We start from the raw sequence: 12660 nt of genomic DNA on the forward strand, positions 1-12660 counted from the left end.
TCATTTCTCACTTTCTCCCCACCTCTCTTTCCTATGTAGGTTCCTAGGCAAGGAGAAACATGTTTTCCTTACAGATGAGTAACTGCAATATCTATTCGAGTCCTCTGAGCGCAGAGAGAGCTTAGTCACTGCTGGGCTGATGTATCTATATTGGGCCACAGTTCATATCTACAGCCTCCATGAGTATCAAAACAAGTCTCAGAAGCAGATGTGAGATTCCGGCTTGAGGGTAGGATGAGAACAAGTTGGGGAGTTTTTATGGCGAGATTCCCTATGCAGGCTCACAGGACTTAGCATAGAAGTGTACTGATGAATAAACTTCTTGCAGAAATGCAATAAAAACATACAGCTGAATCATAGGGGACAAAGACACAGGTAGAGCCTGGAGGCATCCACAGGAGTCTTGCGTGTGTTCTCTTTCCAGGAGTGATCAGAGAGAGCTCATTCTTCCCCCAGAACATGTGTGTGATGTCTGCTCTGGGAAGCCCCTGAGAAACATAGTGCCTATGAATTTAAGTAGGGCTGGTCATTAGTCACCCTCTGCCTGTCAGGTACCCAAAATTCTAGATTCCCAGAGGAAAGCAGGTGTGCAGGAGAAACCACATCGCATTGTCTGCACAAACAGCCCAGGCACAAGGGGACCAGCCTTTCAGGTGGAAAACAGTGGAAATCTTCCAGAATTCCAAGGTCCCTGATACTAGCCAAGGGCTGAGCAAGCTTGCCTTTGTAAGGACAGCAGCCTCAGCCCTGCTGTGTTACCTCCTTCCTGCACAGACCCATTCTCTTGTCTTGGTAACGGCACTGTTTTCCACTCATTGACTCAGCTCTGCGTGATTTCTGAGCCAGTCCTAAGTAGGGTGGGAAGTTAATTAAGAGCCCTGTGGTCTGCGTAATTTATCTTACTACTGATGATCCAGAGTGAACCTCTGGGAGGCCATGCTGTCCCCTATCCTTGGCTCATCCTCAGCTTTCCTTCCTCACACATTCTGTTCTCCATTTTGCCTGGATCTCTATCCCAGGTCTCGGGTTACCCTCTGCCCACCTCCTGAGTTCTTATCTGCTCTTCCTTGGAGGATGTGTTAATGGGGCTGCATCCTTTCCCTGATGTTCGCACCTTCATAGACACACATTTCTCACCTCATGTGCTACTGGCTTTGTACTTGTGAAAAGGGCCTGGGTTCCAGAGGCCATGACCAGGTTCATGGTAAGTAGGTGGATGCTAATTCGGATGCAGACTTTGGGCCTCAACAAATCCACTGGCCTGCTCTCTCGGACTTGCACTACCTAGAATTTAGCCCAGTTTGCCATGGGCTTGGCGACTCATCCTTGGACTGTCAGCCGCTTCCCAAAGGGTGTGATGGTAGTAACCCTGGGTTTCCTCAGCCCCGAGCCTAGCCTTCTGGCTTCTCCATGAGTCCCTTTTATTGAGAACTGAGCTGGCCTTTTGGTGAAGGGGACAATGGAGTCAGAGAGAAGGCCCCTGTCAGCCACCAAAAGAAGATGCCACCTTCTGTTCCCGGTGATCTCTTCTATCTCATCCAGAGAGGCCCAACAGCAACCCTCAAATATGAACAAAGAGCAGACGGTCCTGCCCTCTCACCATGTTTTGGAAATACTTCGGACCAGTGTGACCTATAGCTTCTTTGCACATCTAGATAAAAATGGAACCCCCTGGCAGGGAGAGGCGAGGGCCTCCCCGCCCCCCCTTCTTCTCCTACCATTTTATGTCTCTCCCTCTGCCCTTCCCATCTCACTTCCGGTTTAAATCTTCTCCCGTCTCTCCATCTGTTCATCCTTCTGTGCCCTCTACCTATCTGTTCTTTTCTTGATGAAAATTAAGAAAAAAACAAGTTGATAGATTTTCCGATAACCTTCCCGAAAGTCTCACTGGGTTACATTTTGCTTTAATAGCATTTAAGCCAATCTGCCTGATGTTGCTGTAAAGGTCAATTAAATTCACCCTAAAAATTTCACTCCTGGCTCATTATAACATTGGAAAATGAATTAGAAGCACATGCTGCCCCTGAGGTTTCTGATATTTCACTAATGAATATGTCTTAGAATGTGTGGCGGGGGGAAAAAAGGTGTTGTAGGCCACTCAGCTGCTTGCAGAGTCACTGGCCTAGCACCTATTATTGCTCAGGTAGTGGCTTGAGACTAACTAGGGAGTGCTAGTTAGTCCTGTCTGGCCTCCACCTTAGGGGATGTGCTCACTTGGTGAATGCCCAGGGTGTGGTCAGCTCTCCAGCGCCCCCTGATGCTGAGCCCAGGGAAGACAATTAGCTCACCTTTCTCCCCAGAGGCAGCTTTTAGTGTGAGCTCAAGGACTACAAGTTCGTTTTAATAGGAGCCAAAATAAAACAGGATTCTGAAAGTAAATTGTAAAAGCACCTTTGGCGGTGTATCGCAGAGCCACGAACCAATGGGTCTGGGGGTTCTGACCCAGAATGTGAGAGACAAGGTCTCTGTCAAGTAGGGGACAGTGTGTGGAGGAGAGAACATGCATTTCTGCCTTAGCTGGGGCCAAGGGTCCAGGGAACACAAAGAGCAATTTGGGTCTGACTTAAGGAAGCAATTTTTTAAATATATTTTTATTGATTTCAGAATGGAAGGAGAGAGAGAAACATCAATGATGAAAGAGAATCATTGATCAACTGCCTCCTGCATGCCCCACACTGGGAATCGAGCCCATAACCGGGCAAGTGCCTTGACAGGGAATGGAACCGTGACCTCCTGGTTCATAGGTCGATGCTCAACCACTGAACCATGTCAGCCTGGCAAGGAAGTAATTTTTAACTGACCTGCCTCCCCACTTAAAAGAAAAAGCCACCAGATAAGATAGGGACGTACTTGTTCCTGAGCAGAGGAGCTCCCTAGCAGTCTTCCTTGGGGGGTGGGGAGGGGTATGTTCCAGGTAGAAGGCTCAGTCAGCCATTTATTTCTTTGTTCCTACAATGTATGTATTTACTGATGTGCCACGGACAGAACCTCTGTTGAGCATGGATCTGAGCTCACATTCTGAACTACACAGCCACCTTCTTAGGTACTGAGATTTTGTTTGTTTTTTAATGAAGGTAAAGTTATTAAAAACAAACAAACAAACAAAAAAAAACCTCTCCATCTCTAAGTATCTAGTATCAAAACCCGTCCTGACGTTCAAGTGTTTGCTCTCGTGTCCTCCAAGGCTGTGGCTATCCCACTCGCATGAAACTGCACACCGGCTTTGTATTTTAGGGCACGATGGTTCCAATCCTCACAATATTGAATTTCTGTCTTCTGGTTTAAGTATAAACCTAGCTGGATTGACTACAATATACAGAGACGGCTCCTCGAGCTGCTTGGGGAGGAGAGGGAACTCTGGGACACTCCTCCCGTATGGCTCACATAGACCCATATGGAGTTTGAGAATTTCAGAGCTGGAAGGTAGGATGAGTTCGTCACTTGGGGAGTTTTACTTCTCAAAGGAGGAAACGGAAGAGGCTTTCCCGAGTAGTAGCACAAAATAAGCCACATTCCCCCCAGGGTCTCTGGGCTCCGGGCCGTGTTCTTACTTCTCTCTGTGGCATCCTCCATCTGTAGAAATGCTCTGCAAACAGTGTTCTGGAAGACGGAAGCCATCGCCACGTGCTGAGGGCAGCCAGCCAGGCAGCGGGAAGGAGGGTGTGGACGGATGGCAGGTCCTTGTCTCTGAATCCCAGACAGCCACCGCCCTTTGCTGTACTGGGCGCCTCCAGGCCGCTCTGAGAAGGAGATATTCACATGCACGCGATGTTTCCATTTTCATTTCCTGGTGCCTGGATGTTCCTGTCCTTTATCTCAGACCAAGCATTCATTAGATGCTCTCGCAGTCCTGTTGACCCCGCCGGGCATCAAGCTGAGCCTATTCAGACTGTCCCCAAGAAGCCCCGAATCTCAGACCCAGGAAGTGGCCAGGGAAGTCACGCGGTCGCTCGTTAGCATCACTGACTCAGCAGTCTAGCCTGGGAGCAGCGGAAATAGAAACTAATGAGAACACCACGGGCTAGAGATAGATGCTGGCCTGAGGGAGGCCCTTTCCTTCTTTCTGAGCTCAGCCTGCGCACCGGGACTCTGAAGGCACACAGCCTTCCTATCTGATTCACAAAACCAGGACACGGGGCCATCTGGGTACAGTCACAGATGCTGCTGCCTCCTCCTCCTCCCTCCTCTGTTTGCCTTCTCTTCCCTGCGCACCCTCCATGAGCCCAGGATGGCCTATTGTCCAGGAACTTGAGCTCTGACTGCCACCTGGGCTTGGGGGGAAGTGGGGGGAGGAGGACTATAAGAGCTCATGGGAGGGGCTACATTTAAAAAGCATGTGACACATTCCTAGTTAGAAATCAGAGCTAGTATACCAACGTGAGCTAACACAACCAAATTTCAAATAAACCAGCGCAGGCCCTGAGAGTGAACCTGATGAATTTGGGGTCCCTGGAAGAAGGAGGTTGGCAAAATCAAGAAGGAATTGCACGGAGCCTCAATTTGTGAGGCCGTCCCCAGCCTGGGAAATCAGGGGGAACGGAGAAGAGAGGAAGGTGGGAAGGAGGAGAGAAGATGGAGTTAGAGCCTCAATCCCTGAGTTACCCTGAAGACAAGAAATGGAAGGACTAGGCAGTTTAGAGTGTGATGTATCCTTCTTTGAAGTGTAAGCAGTTAGGAAAGGGAAGGAGGGAGGGAGAAGAGCAATCCAATTAAAGACAAGATAAATCAATGAGAACAAGGTACATCAAGAGGGAAACCGTGAAATCACTCCTCTGCCCAGGGCAGGGCTCCTGGTCACTGGAGCTTTGTCACGTGAGGGCATCGTTCTAATGCTACTGGAGAGGGGAGAATGGGCAGGACTGACCCGCAAGATCCTCTCGTTGGGTTCCCCAGTTTCAATTAAGACTATCACAAAAACTAATTATCCTTTTAAACCTGCCTCCAGACTCACTCTCCCTCTTGCTCTAAACGAATTGCTTAATGGCCCCAGTGCAAGGCTCTGAAACACTGGAGGTTTCCTATTATTTCTTTGCTTCCAGCAGGGACCCAGGACTTCCGGAGCGTTAGGTTTCAAGGGAAAATGGGAGTAGCGGTACCCTCTTCCTCTTTCACAGAAACAAAGAGACTTGGCATTGGGAGGACATCCCATTTGGATTTTGATGTAGTCAGACCTTCCACAGCATCAAAGAGTTTCCCTGCCTGGCATCTCTGACCAGGACTCCCTGGCTTTGTTTGAACACAACTGGTGACAGGGAGCTTGTTACCTCTGGGTCCTTTGTTGGGCAGTTTTCACAGCCAAATGTCGCGCCTGGTGTTGAACTGGCATCCGCTGTCGCTAATTTCCATGCTTTAGTCCCGGTCCTGCCTGTGCTCAAGGCTTCTGGGTGTGCGCGTCCCACAGCCCTCTGATCCCAGCAGTGCCTGAGCATGGGAAATAGGAGAGCGGGTCTGTCTCTTCACTGCTCTCCCTCCGGGGATCCAGGGATCCTGGGATCCAGCCCTGGGAGCGCCACTCTGTGCTGGGGGCACTAGGTTAGGAGGCTCCCCCTCCTGTGGCCTGGCTTTTTGCTAGATGAGCAGGGAGACAGATAGCAGCATATTGAAGTGGCTAAGCTGTATTATACACAATGTGTCAATACCTTGGAAGGTGGGTATTAGTATCTCCATTTTCAAATAAGAAATGGGACTTAGATGAAGTGAGCTCCTCAAGGTCACGTGGGTAGCAAATGGAAAACAGCCATGCTCATGCCCAGGCCATGCTTTCCTGTGTCACACTCAACAACGAGCTAGAAACGTGGTTTATCACATAAGAATGGGATGGCCAGGAGAGTACTAATCGCTACTTGAAGGTGGGAGTGTCCAGAAAGAGCCTGACTGTGTTGCATGAACATGGACTCAATGGGTGGTTAGCATCAGAGCTTTTCTAAAGAGAGTCCCTTGGCTTGGCTTAACCAGCCCAACACTTCCTGCTCTGTGGTTGATCACTGGTCCATACAAACAAACAACAGCACTAGCAGGGCCTTAGTATACTCATGCCCATGTGCTTGGCCTGGCCTGGTGGGGCTAGCTCCCTCTGCCACACCTTCCCCACTGCCTGCTCCACACACACACACACACACACACACACACACACACACACACAGGCACGCACGCACATGCATGCACACATGTACACAGGCATACACACATGCATATACACACATACATATACGCACACAGACACACACGTACACAGGCATATACACATGCATACACACACACGCACACTTCTGCCTTCTCATCCTTCTTTTTTCTACTTAGTCTGCCCCCACATTTACACTGGCAGAAACAAAGCAAAGCAAAAACATGAATGCCCTCTGGGGGTGAGGGGCCACACCCCTCAAGATGGCAGTGGATTGCTGGCTGGCGCTTTGGAACTCCTAGGCCAGTCAGTTGTGATGGGTGAAGCCCATTTCCCAGTGGGGTCACCTGGGGGCCAGGAACCTGGCACCAATCCACCCACAGAGCAGAGCCTCTGGGACAAGGGAGGGACATTTGTCTGTAGGGACAGTCAGTTCCCGTTCAGACTTCTGAATCCCAGCAGAATGGGGATTCAGAATGGAGAGCCCACCTCGCATGCACCTGGTGTGTGCATGTACTCTCCTCTACACGCCTGCATGACTAGCAATGCCTGCGCCCCATGTGCCAGGACCACCGACAAAGGCTTTGCATTTGCAGTCAGCACACCCTCAGATCACTTCTGAAATCTCTTCTCTTCCATTTTAAACAGGTTGGAGGATTAATCATTTAGGCGACCGCCAGGAGGCAGCTATTAAGAGGGGTGGCAGGGAATGGCATTTTTCTTAAAAGGTTAAAAAAAAAAAGTGGTTATTTTCATTACAGTGTCATGATCTTTCTGGCTTAAAAATCGAGTCCATTTGAACTTGGGCTTCTTCAGACACACTGACATCTTCAGGAAAAGCAGGCTACTAGGACATGTTTCTGGAGGAACCAGGTTGTCTCCGATCCTTCTGGAAGGACAGCTGGACGCAGGGCTGCACTGCCCGGGTGGAGGGCAGGATGCAGGGGGTTGGAGGGGGAGGGAGGAGAAGGGCAGCCTCTTCCCTTCCTTGCCTCCTGGTCGAGGGAGCAGAGATGGGAGGAAGCTGCAGGATCAATTAGCGCCTGCAAGTAAATTAACCAGCAAATTAACTTTTTAGATATCCAACTGTTTGCCCCCTCAAATAGTGCCGTCCTGCTGGTCTATTGTCTCCACTTTGCTGGGGAAGGAGTGTGGTCCAAGTGAACTCCAGGGCCTTCCGGGGAGCAGTCCTCAGGGGCTGGAGAGTGCCCTGGGGGTTCAGGAGTAGCCCCGAGGCTATAGGGCTAGCTCAGGGAAGCAGTGCATTTGTAGCAGGGACCTCAAATAGGGCAAGAGCAGGGCATGTGTCTGGGTCTGTGTATGTGTCTGTTGTGTGTGTGTGTGTGTGAGAGAGAGAGAGAGAGAGAGAGAGAGAGAGAGAGAGATGCAGGGGATGGGAGGTGGCCAGTTAGTACTGAGGGCACAAAAATGAGGATTTTGCACACCATACCATCACTGGCCACAGGATCCCACACCAGCAGATGGCGCTGTGGGTACAAGTTTAAAGGAGGTGAGGTTATAGATTTGCAGGAGACTTCGAGGTGCCTCTTCTGTTGAACACAGGAGTTAAGGGACGATCACACCTACCCCCATGGAGAATGGGAACACTCTGAACATGCCAGGTGGCTCTGCTTCGCCACGTGTTGTTTTGACTCCATTGAATTGCAGGCTGCAACTAAATAATACCCCCTTTGGTCTCCTCTCTGATTATAGGCTCCGGGGGCCTCCCACACCCCACCAAGCCTTAGAACTTTTTAGTTTGGGTGAACCTTAGAGCACAAGACGGGGTCCCCTTTGCCTTGCAGATGAAGCAATGGGGCTTAATTCCCTGCTGCTTCCCTCTCCCTCACTATCCCATCAAGTTTTATCAAAACGTCTCTCCCATCTCTAATTCCCACCCCTCCAAGGAAATCCTTCCTCCCCTCCCACCTGAGCTCACCTAATCCTCTCCGACTGCTGTCCCTGCCTGCAGTCTTTCCCAGGGACATCAGGTTAATCTCCCCAGCACAGCTCTGAGCACTGGAAGGCCAGGCACGTCAGCAGCTCCAGAGCCAGCTGCAGACTCCAGCGCAGCCTTTACCTCTAGTCTGGAAACAGCACACCCTCAGCCCTACCTTGTGTCACCTCTCCGCTCTGTCCACGCACCAGCCACGCTGAGCTCCCGGCTATTTCCTGAACTCCCCCAGCTCTGCTTGTCTCTCAAAGTTTGTGTTTTCCCCCCAAGTTTGTCCTTCTTTTATTTAACTTTCAAATGCTCCCATCTCATCAAATCTCTTTTTTGCACGTGCTGCCTATTCCATGAAGTCGTCCTGATAACACCAGCTTAAAAAATGTATTTCCTGCTCTACACTCTCCAGGCCTCTCACCCAGACCTCTCCTCTGGCCGTCTGCCCCTTTTAGTTGCCCTTGGGGTTCCTTGGATACATTCCCCCTACCTTGAAGGTGACACCCTCTTCCCACTCCCCCAACTATTGTATAGAGCAGGGGTGGGCAAACTTTTTGACTCGAGGGCCACAATGGGTTCTTAAACTGGACCCGGAGGGCCGGAACAAAAGCATGGATGGAGTGTTTGTGTGAACTAATATAAATTCAAAGTAAACATCATGACATAAAAGGGTACTGTCTTTTTTTTTTTTTTTTAGTTTTATTCATTTCAAACCGGCCCTCGGGCTGTAGTTTGCCCACGGCTGGTATAGAGGGACTCAATACAGCTTATGGGTATATTAACACGAGAATTGTATTTTCTATGCCTTTTTACTGAGCTCAGCTTCAGTTGGAGGCAGCTGATGGTGGTCTTTCCTCCAGCTCAGAAACAGAGGAGACCAGAGCCCCCGGGTCTTTCCCACTGACAGCTGCCTGGCCCTGAGCAGTCTACTGTTCCACTCAGCCTTCACTCTCCTTAAATGAGGGTGGTAGCTGGGAGCAGGAATTGTCTACACTGCCCCCTAGTGGCTGACAAGTCTACCCTGGGATCCCTCTCCCATAGTGTTTGTTCAAAAAAAAGATAGACTTTGGCTTCTGGCAGAAACTTCCTTCACCTCTCCTCGCCAACTCGTCTGAAAACCACTGTTTCAGAGAAAGTCATTTCCAGCCCCATCGCTCCTCGTGTAATTCTGAGATTACTTAGTGCATCCTTTGTAGCTTGAAGAACTTTCTCTCCTCTTTTGGTAGATGTGAGAGAACACCAGGAGCTAAGAAACCCTGCTGCCGCCGTTGCTGACATCTGTTGACATTCACCAACTTCCCCAAGAAATTGGCCTGCCCTTCCTCACTCGTCTTTGGAAGCAAATACATTTGAAAATTATTTCAGATGACTTCGTTTATGCCAGCTTTCAGCCTCCCGATTGCTATTTCTGAAAATGTATGCTCTTGTCTTATTTTATTCTTAGTAAAGCGTGTAGACTTTTAGATGCACGAGGAATTCTTCCTGATAATTTGGAAGACTTCGCTGTGGATGTCACGCCTGCGGCTGCTGTCGCATCTCTGCTCTCTGGTCCCTGTCCTTCTTGATCCTAGATCACTGCTGGTGGAACTTCTGCCGAGATGAGAGCCAACCTTGGGGCTACACCTGGGCCCAACTATCTCGGAGCCATCGCTGTGATGTGAGCTCTGCAGCTTGCTCTCGCTCAGCCTCCCTTAGCCCCAAGGAACTTGATGGTGGCTTTGGCTTTCATGGGCTGGCATTTGCTCTCACCGACTAGGTGTTATGTAAAAGTCATTTCACTGAGCTCACACCCCAACTGCACGGTGCGGTTACCGGTCTCCCAAGATGAAAAACCTGAGGCAGGAGAGGTGTAACTACCTTGACTAACAGCCCTAGTCTTCAAGGAGTGAAGCTAAAATATGAGTGGGGAATTCTGACTACAGAAGCTTTGCTTTTATCCATTCTACTGCATTTTTGTGATGGCAAAACCCTTGAGAAAGGAGAAATAGTTTCACCGTGAAGTCACAGTAGAAAGAAAGTGCTTGAGCGCTGGGTTTAGACTGAGTGCAATCGGATCCTGGTTTTCCCAATCCTTTGTTGTCTGATCTTGAAAAGGTTATTTTAACGTTTCTGAGCCCTTGTTTCTTTACTAGCAAAATGGGGTGGTAATGCTATTTCAAAACAATAGCGCATTAACTGAAGTGTCGGGCGTGGGATGCCTGGCAGCGGTGCCTGGTGAGTATCCGGTACTCGCTGACCCTTGGTTTCTTTCCTCCGGGTGGAAAGTTTGGGAGTCTTTGCTTTACCTGGTGGATGCGCCAGTCCCAGGGAGTCGTTTCTCTGGAGCTCAGCCCCAGGTCTGATACCAGGTTTTGAGCCTCTTTATGCCATGCCCCTGTGTAGCTTTGAGCGGAATCTCTCTCTCCCCTCCCCACTGGGGCAAGAGATGCCTTACCATTCTCAAGGTTCAAGGCATTCTAAAGAGTGTCCCAAAATTCACGCAAGATCTGAATTTTGGGTGAGCATTAACAACAACAACAAAAAATAAAAGCCTAATTTTACTTGGTTTATTGAATCAGATTCTAATATCTGTTTCCCTTTGATTTCAATGCCTTCAATTTGATAAGCATTACCAAGTACCAATTATGGCCCAGGAGCAGGGACAAAGAAGACCAATGAAGACCACCGCTTTGCATATGTGCCAGCAAAGCTGTGGAGGCCATTTACCCGATGTGCTATTCCATACATAACCCTATACTGTATACTTTATGAATCAATAAAAAATTTACAATTTTTAATTATAAACCTGTGTTTTCTATCAAAATTACTTCTTGCGTGAATTTTGGGACACCCTTTATATCTCTTGAACTTCCAAGGTAAAAAAAAAAAAAAAAGTGCCGATTAAAGACACCAACTTGCAAAATTTAGAGGCCAATTCTCCAAGAGAAAAAAAAAATAACTGAAATAAAATGCTTTCAGGCCAGAGTATAGTGTTTTCTCAATCAGAAAGGAGCATCAGAAATGACTTGTGTGTACTGCTAGCATTTAATTTTTTTTTTATTGATTTCAGAGAGGAGGGGAGAAAGAGAGAGATTGCAACATCAATGATGAGAGAGAATCATTGATTGGCTGCCTCCTGCATGCCCCACACTGAGGATCCAGCCTGCAACCTGGGCATATACCCTGACCAGGAATTGAACCATGACCTCCTGGTTCATAGGTCGATGCTCAACCACTGAGCCACGCCAGCTGGACTCAGTATTTAACTTTTTAAAGACATCTTTGAGTCCCCCCACCCCCTGAATCCCACTGAATCCTAATATTTGAGATGGAAACTCAGTCTGTATTTTTAAAACATCCCCGTTTCAGATCCACGGTGCTAGGCATGGCAGAAGGTGTGTGGTTGAACCTATTTAAGGAGCTGACCCAGGCTAAAAGCAGAGCGGCAAGCTGCCACCACGGGGAGCAGATGGAAGAAAGCCCACCGGGAAGCGTTGGTAGAGATTTTATAAAACTGGAGCTAAAGATATTGTCAGTTCATTATCTGGTGCTGCACATGCTAAACAGCACGGAGAGACAAGTGTGTGATCGCGTGAGCTGGTTCGCTTCTGTTTTAATCAGTGAGAGCATGATACCGACATACATCCTCTCTCTGTGCCATGGCAGCTTGCAGCTAAATTTAGTGTCTAGTTGTGCAAAGTTGACCAGCCCAGGTGGCGCCTGGTGTATTTCCTTTCTTGTTCACGTTAACTGCTCTCTTGTTCCTGTTTTCATTTATTTTTTTAGCTCTTCTGCTTTATATTTATATATATATATATTTTAACAGTACAGACTGGGATGTTTCTCTAAGTAGGTGGAATATAAATCATGAGTAAATAAATAAAGCTACTGAGGCAGTGAGTGATGTGAAAAAGTAGAGGTATCAGAGGCAGACAGACACAGCAGGACTGGTTATTATTATAATGGGTTTTTAGACTTTGGTGATGGAATTATAGCTATTAGCTATGAAATATGGCTTATGCATAGTTTCCTGTTCTATGTTTGTTAATTGATTTGTATAAACATCCATAAATAGTTTATCAATATGGATACTTTGCATGTATGGGCTTGTCCCCCCCCCCCCCCCCCCAATCAATTCAAGGAGAAACGTGGTGACAGAATTACATAGGCTGTTCGCCCCGCCCTCCCCTCCAAGCCCCACCCACCTTCCCTGGCTCCTGTAGGCCCATCCTGCCTGGGCTCCCTGGGGAGCCCCTTTCTCTCTGCATTGGCAATGCGGTTCCCTTGGTCCTTCCTTTCTCATCGTGTACCTTGTCTTCTTTTTCTTGTCTCCCTGCAGCTTCTGTAGTTTCCCCCAATTAAGAATGAAGAGGTTCCGCCAATTTCAGTCCCGGAGCTGGGAAAAACTGTCAGCGCCTTTAAGGATTTCAAGGCTCCTGGTGACGGCAGGCTGTGTACATACACAGAACTCCCTTGGCACGTCCATAGCTTCCTCCTCTTCTCTCTTCTATGCTGGTGGACTGTGCTTTAGTGCCCCCAGGACTTCGTCTCACCAACTCATTCTCTGCTGGGTACAATTCTGCCAAGTCCCAGGCATCCTCCAGCCAGAGCAGTG

At 48.7% G+C, this 12660-nt stretch overlaps 1 protein-coding gene across 4 annotated transcripts in view; it reads left to right on the forward strand.

The window, feature by feature from the left end:
• Nucleotides 1–12660, forward strand: part of NTM (neurotrimin) — an 857156-nt gene that overhangs the window by 414987 nt on the left and 429509 nt on the right. The gene's annotated exons all lie outside the window — the stretch shown is intronic.

Source organism: Myotis nattereri (genome assembly GCF_964212035.1).
Source record: "Myotis nattereri genome assembly, chromosome: 19".
Lineage (NCBI taxonomy): Eukaryota > Metazoa > Chordata > Mammalia > Chiroptera > Vespertilionidae > Myotis > Myotis nattereri.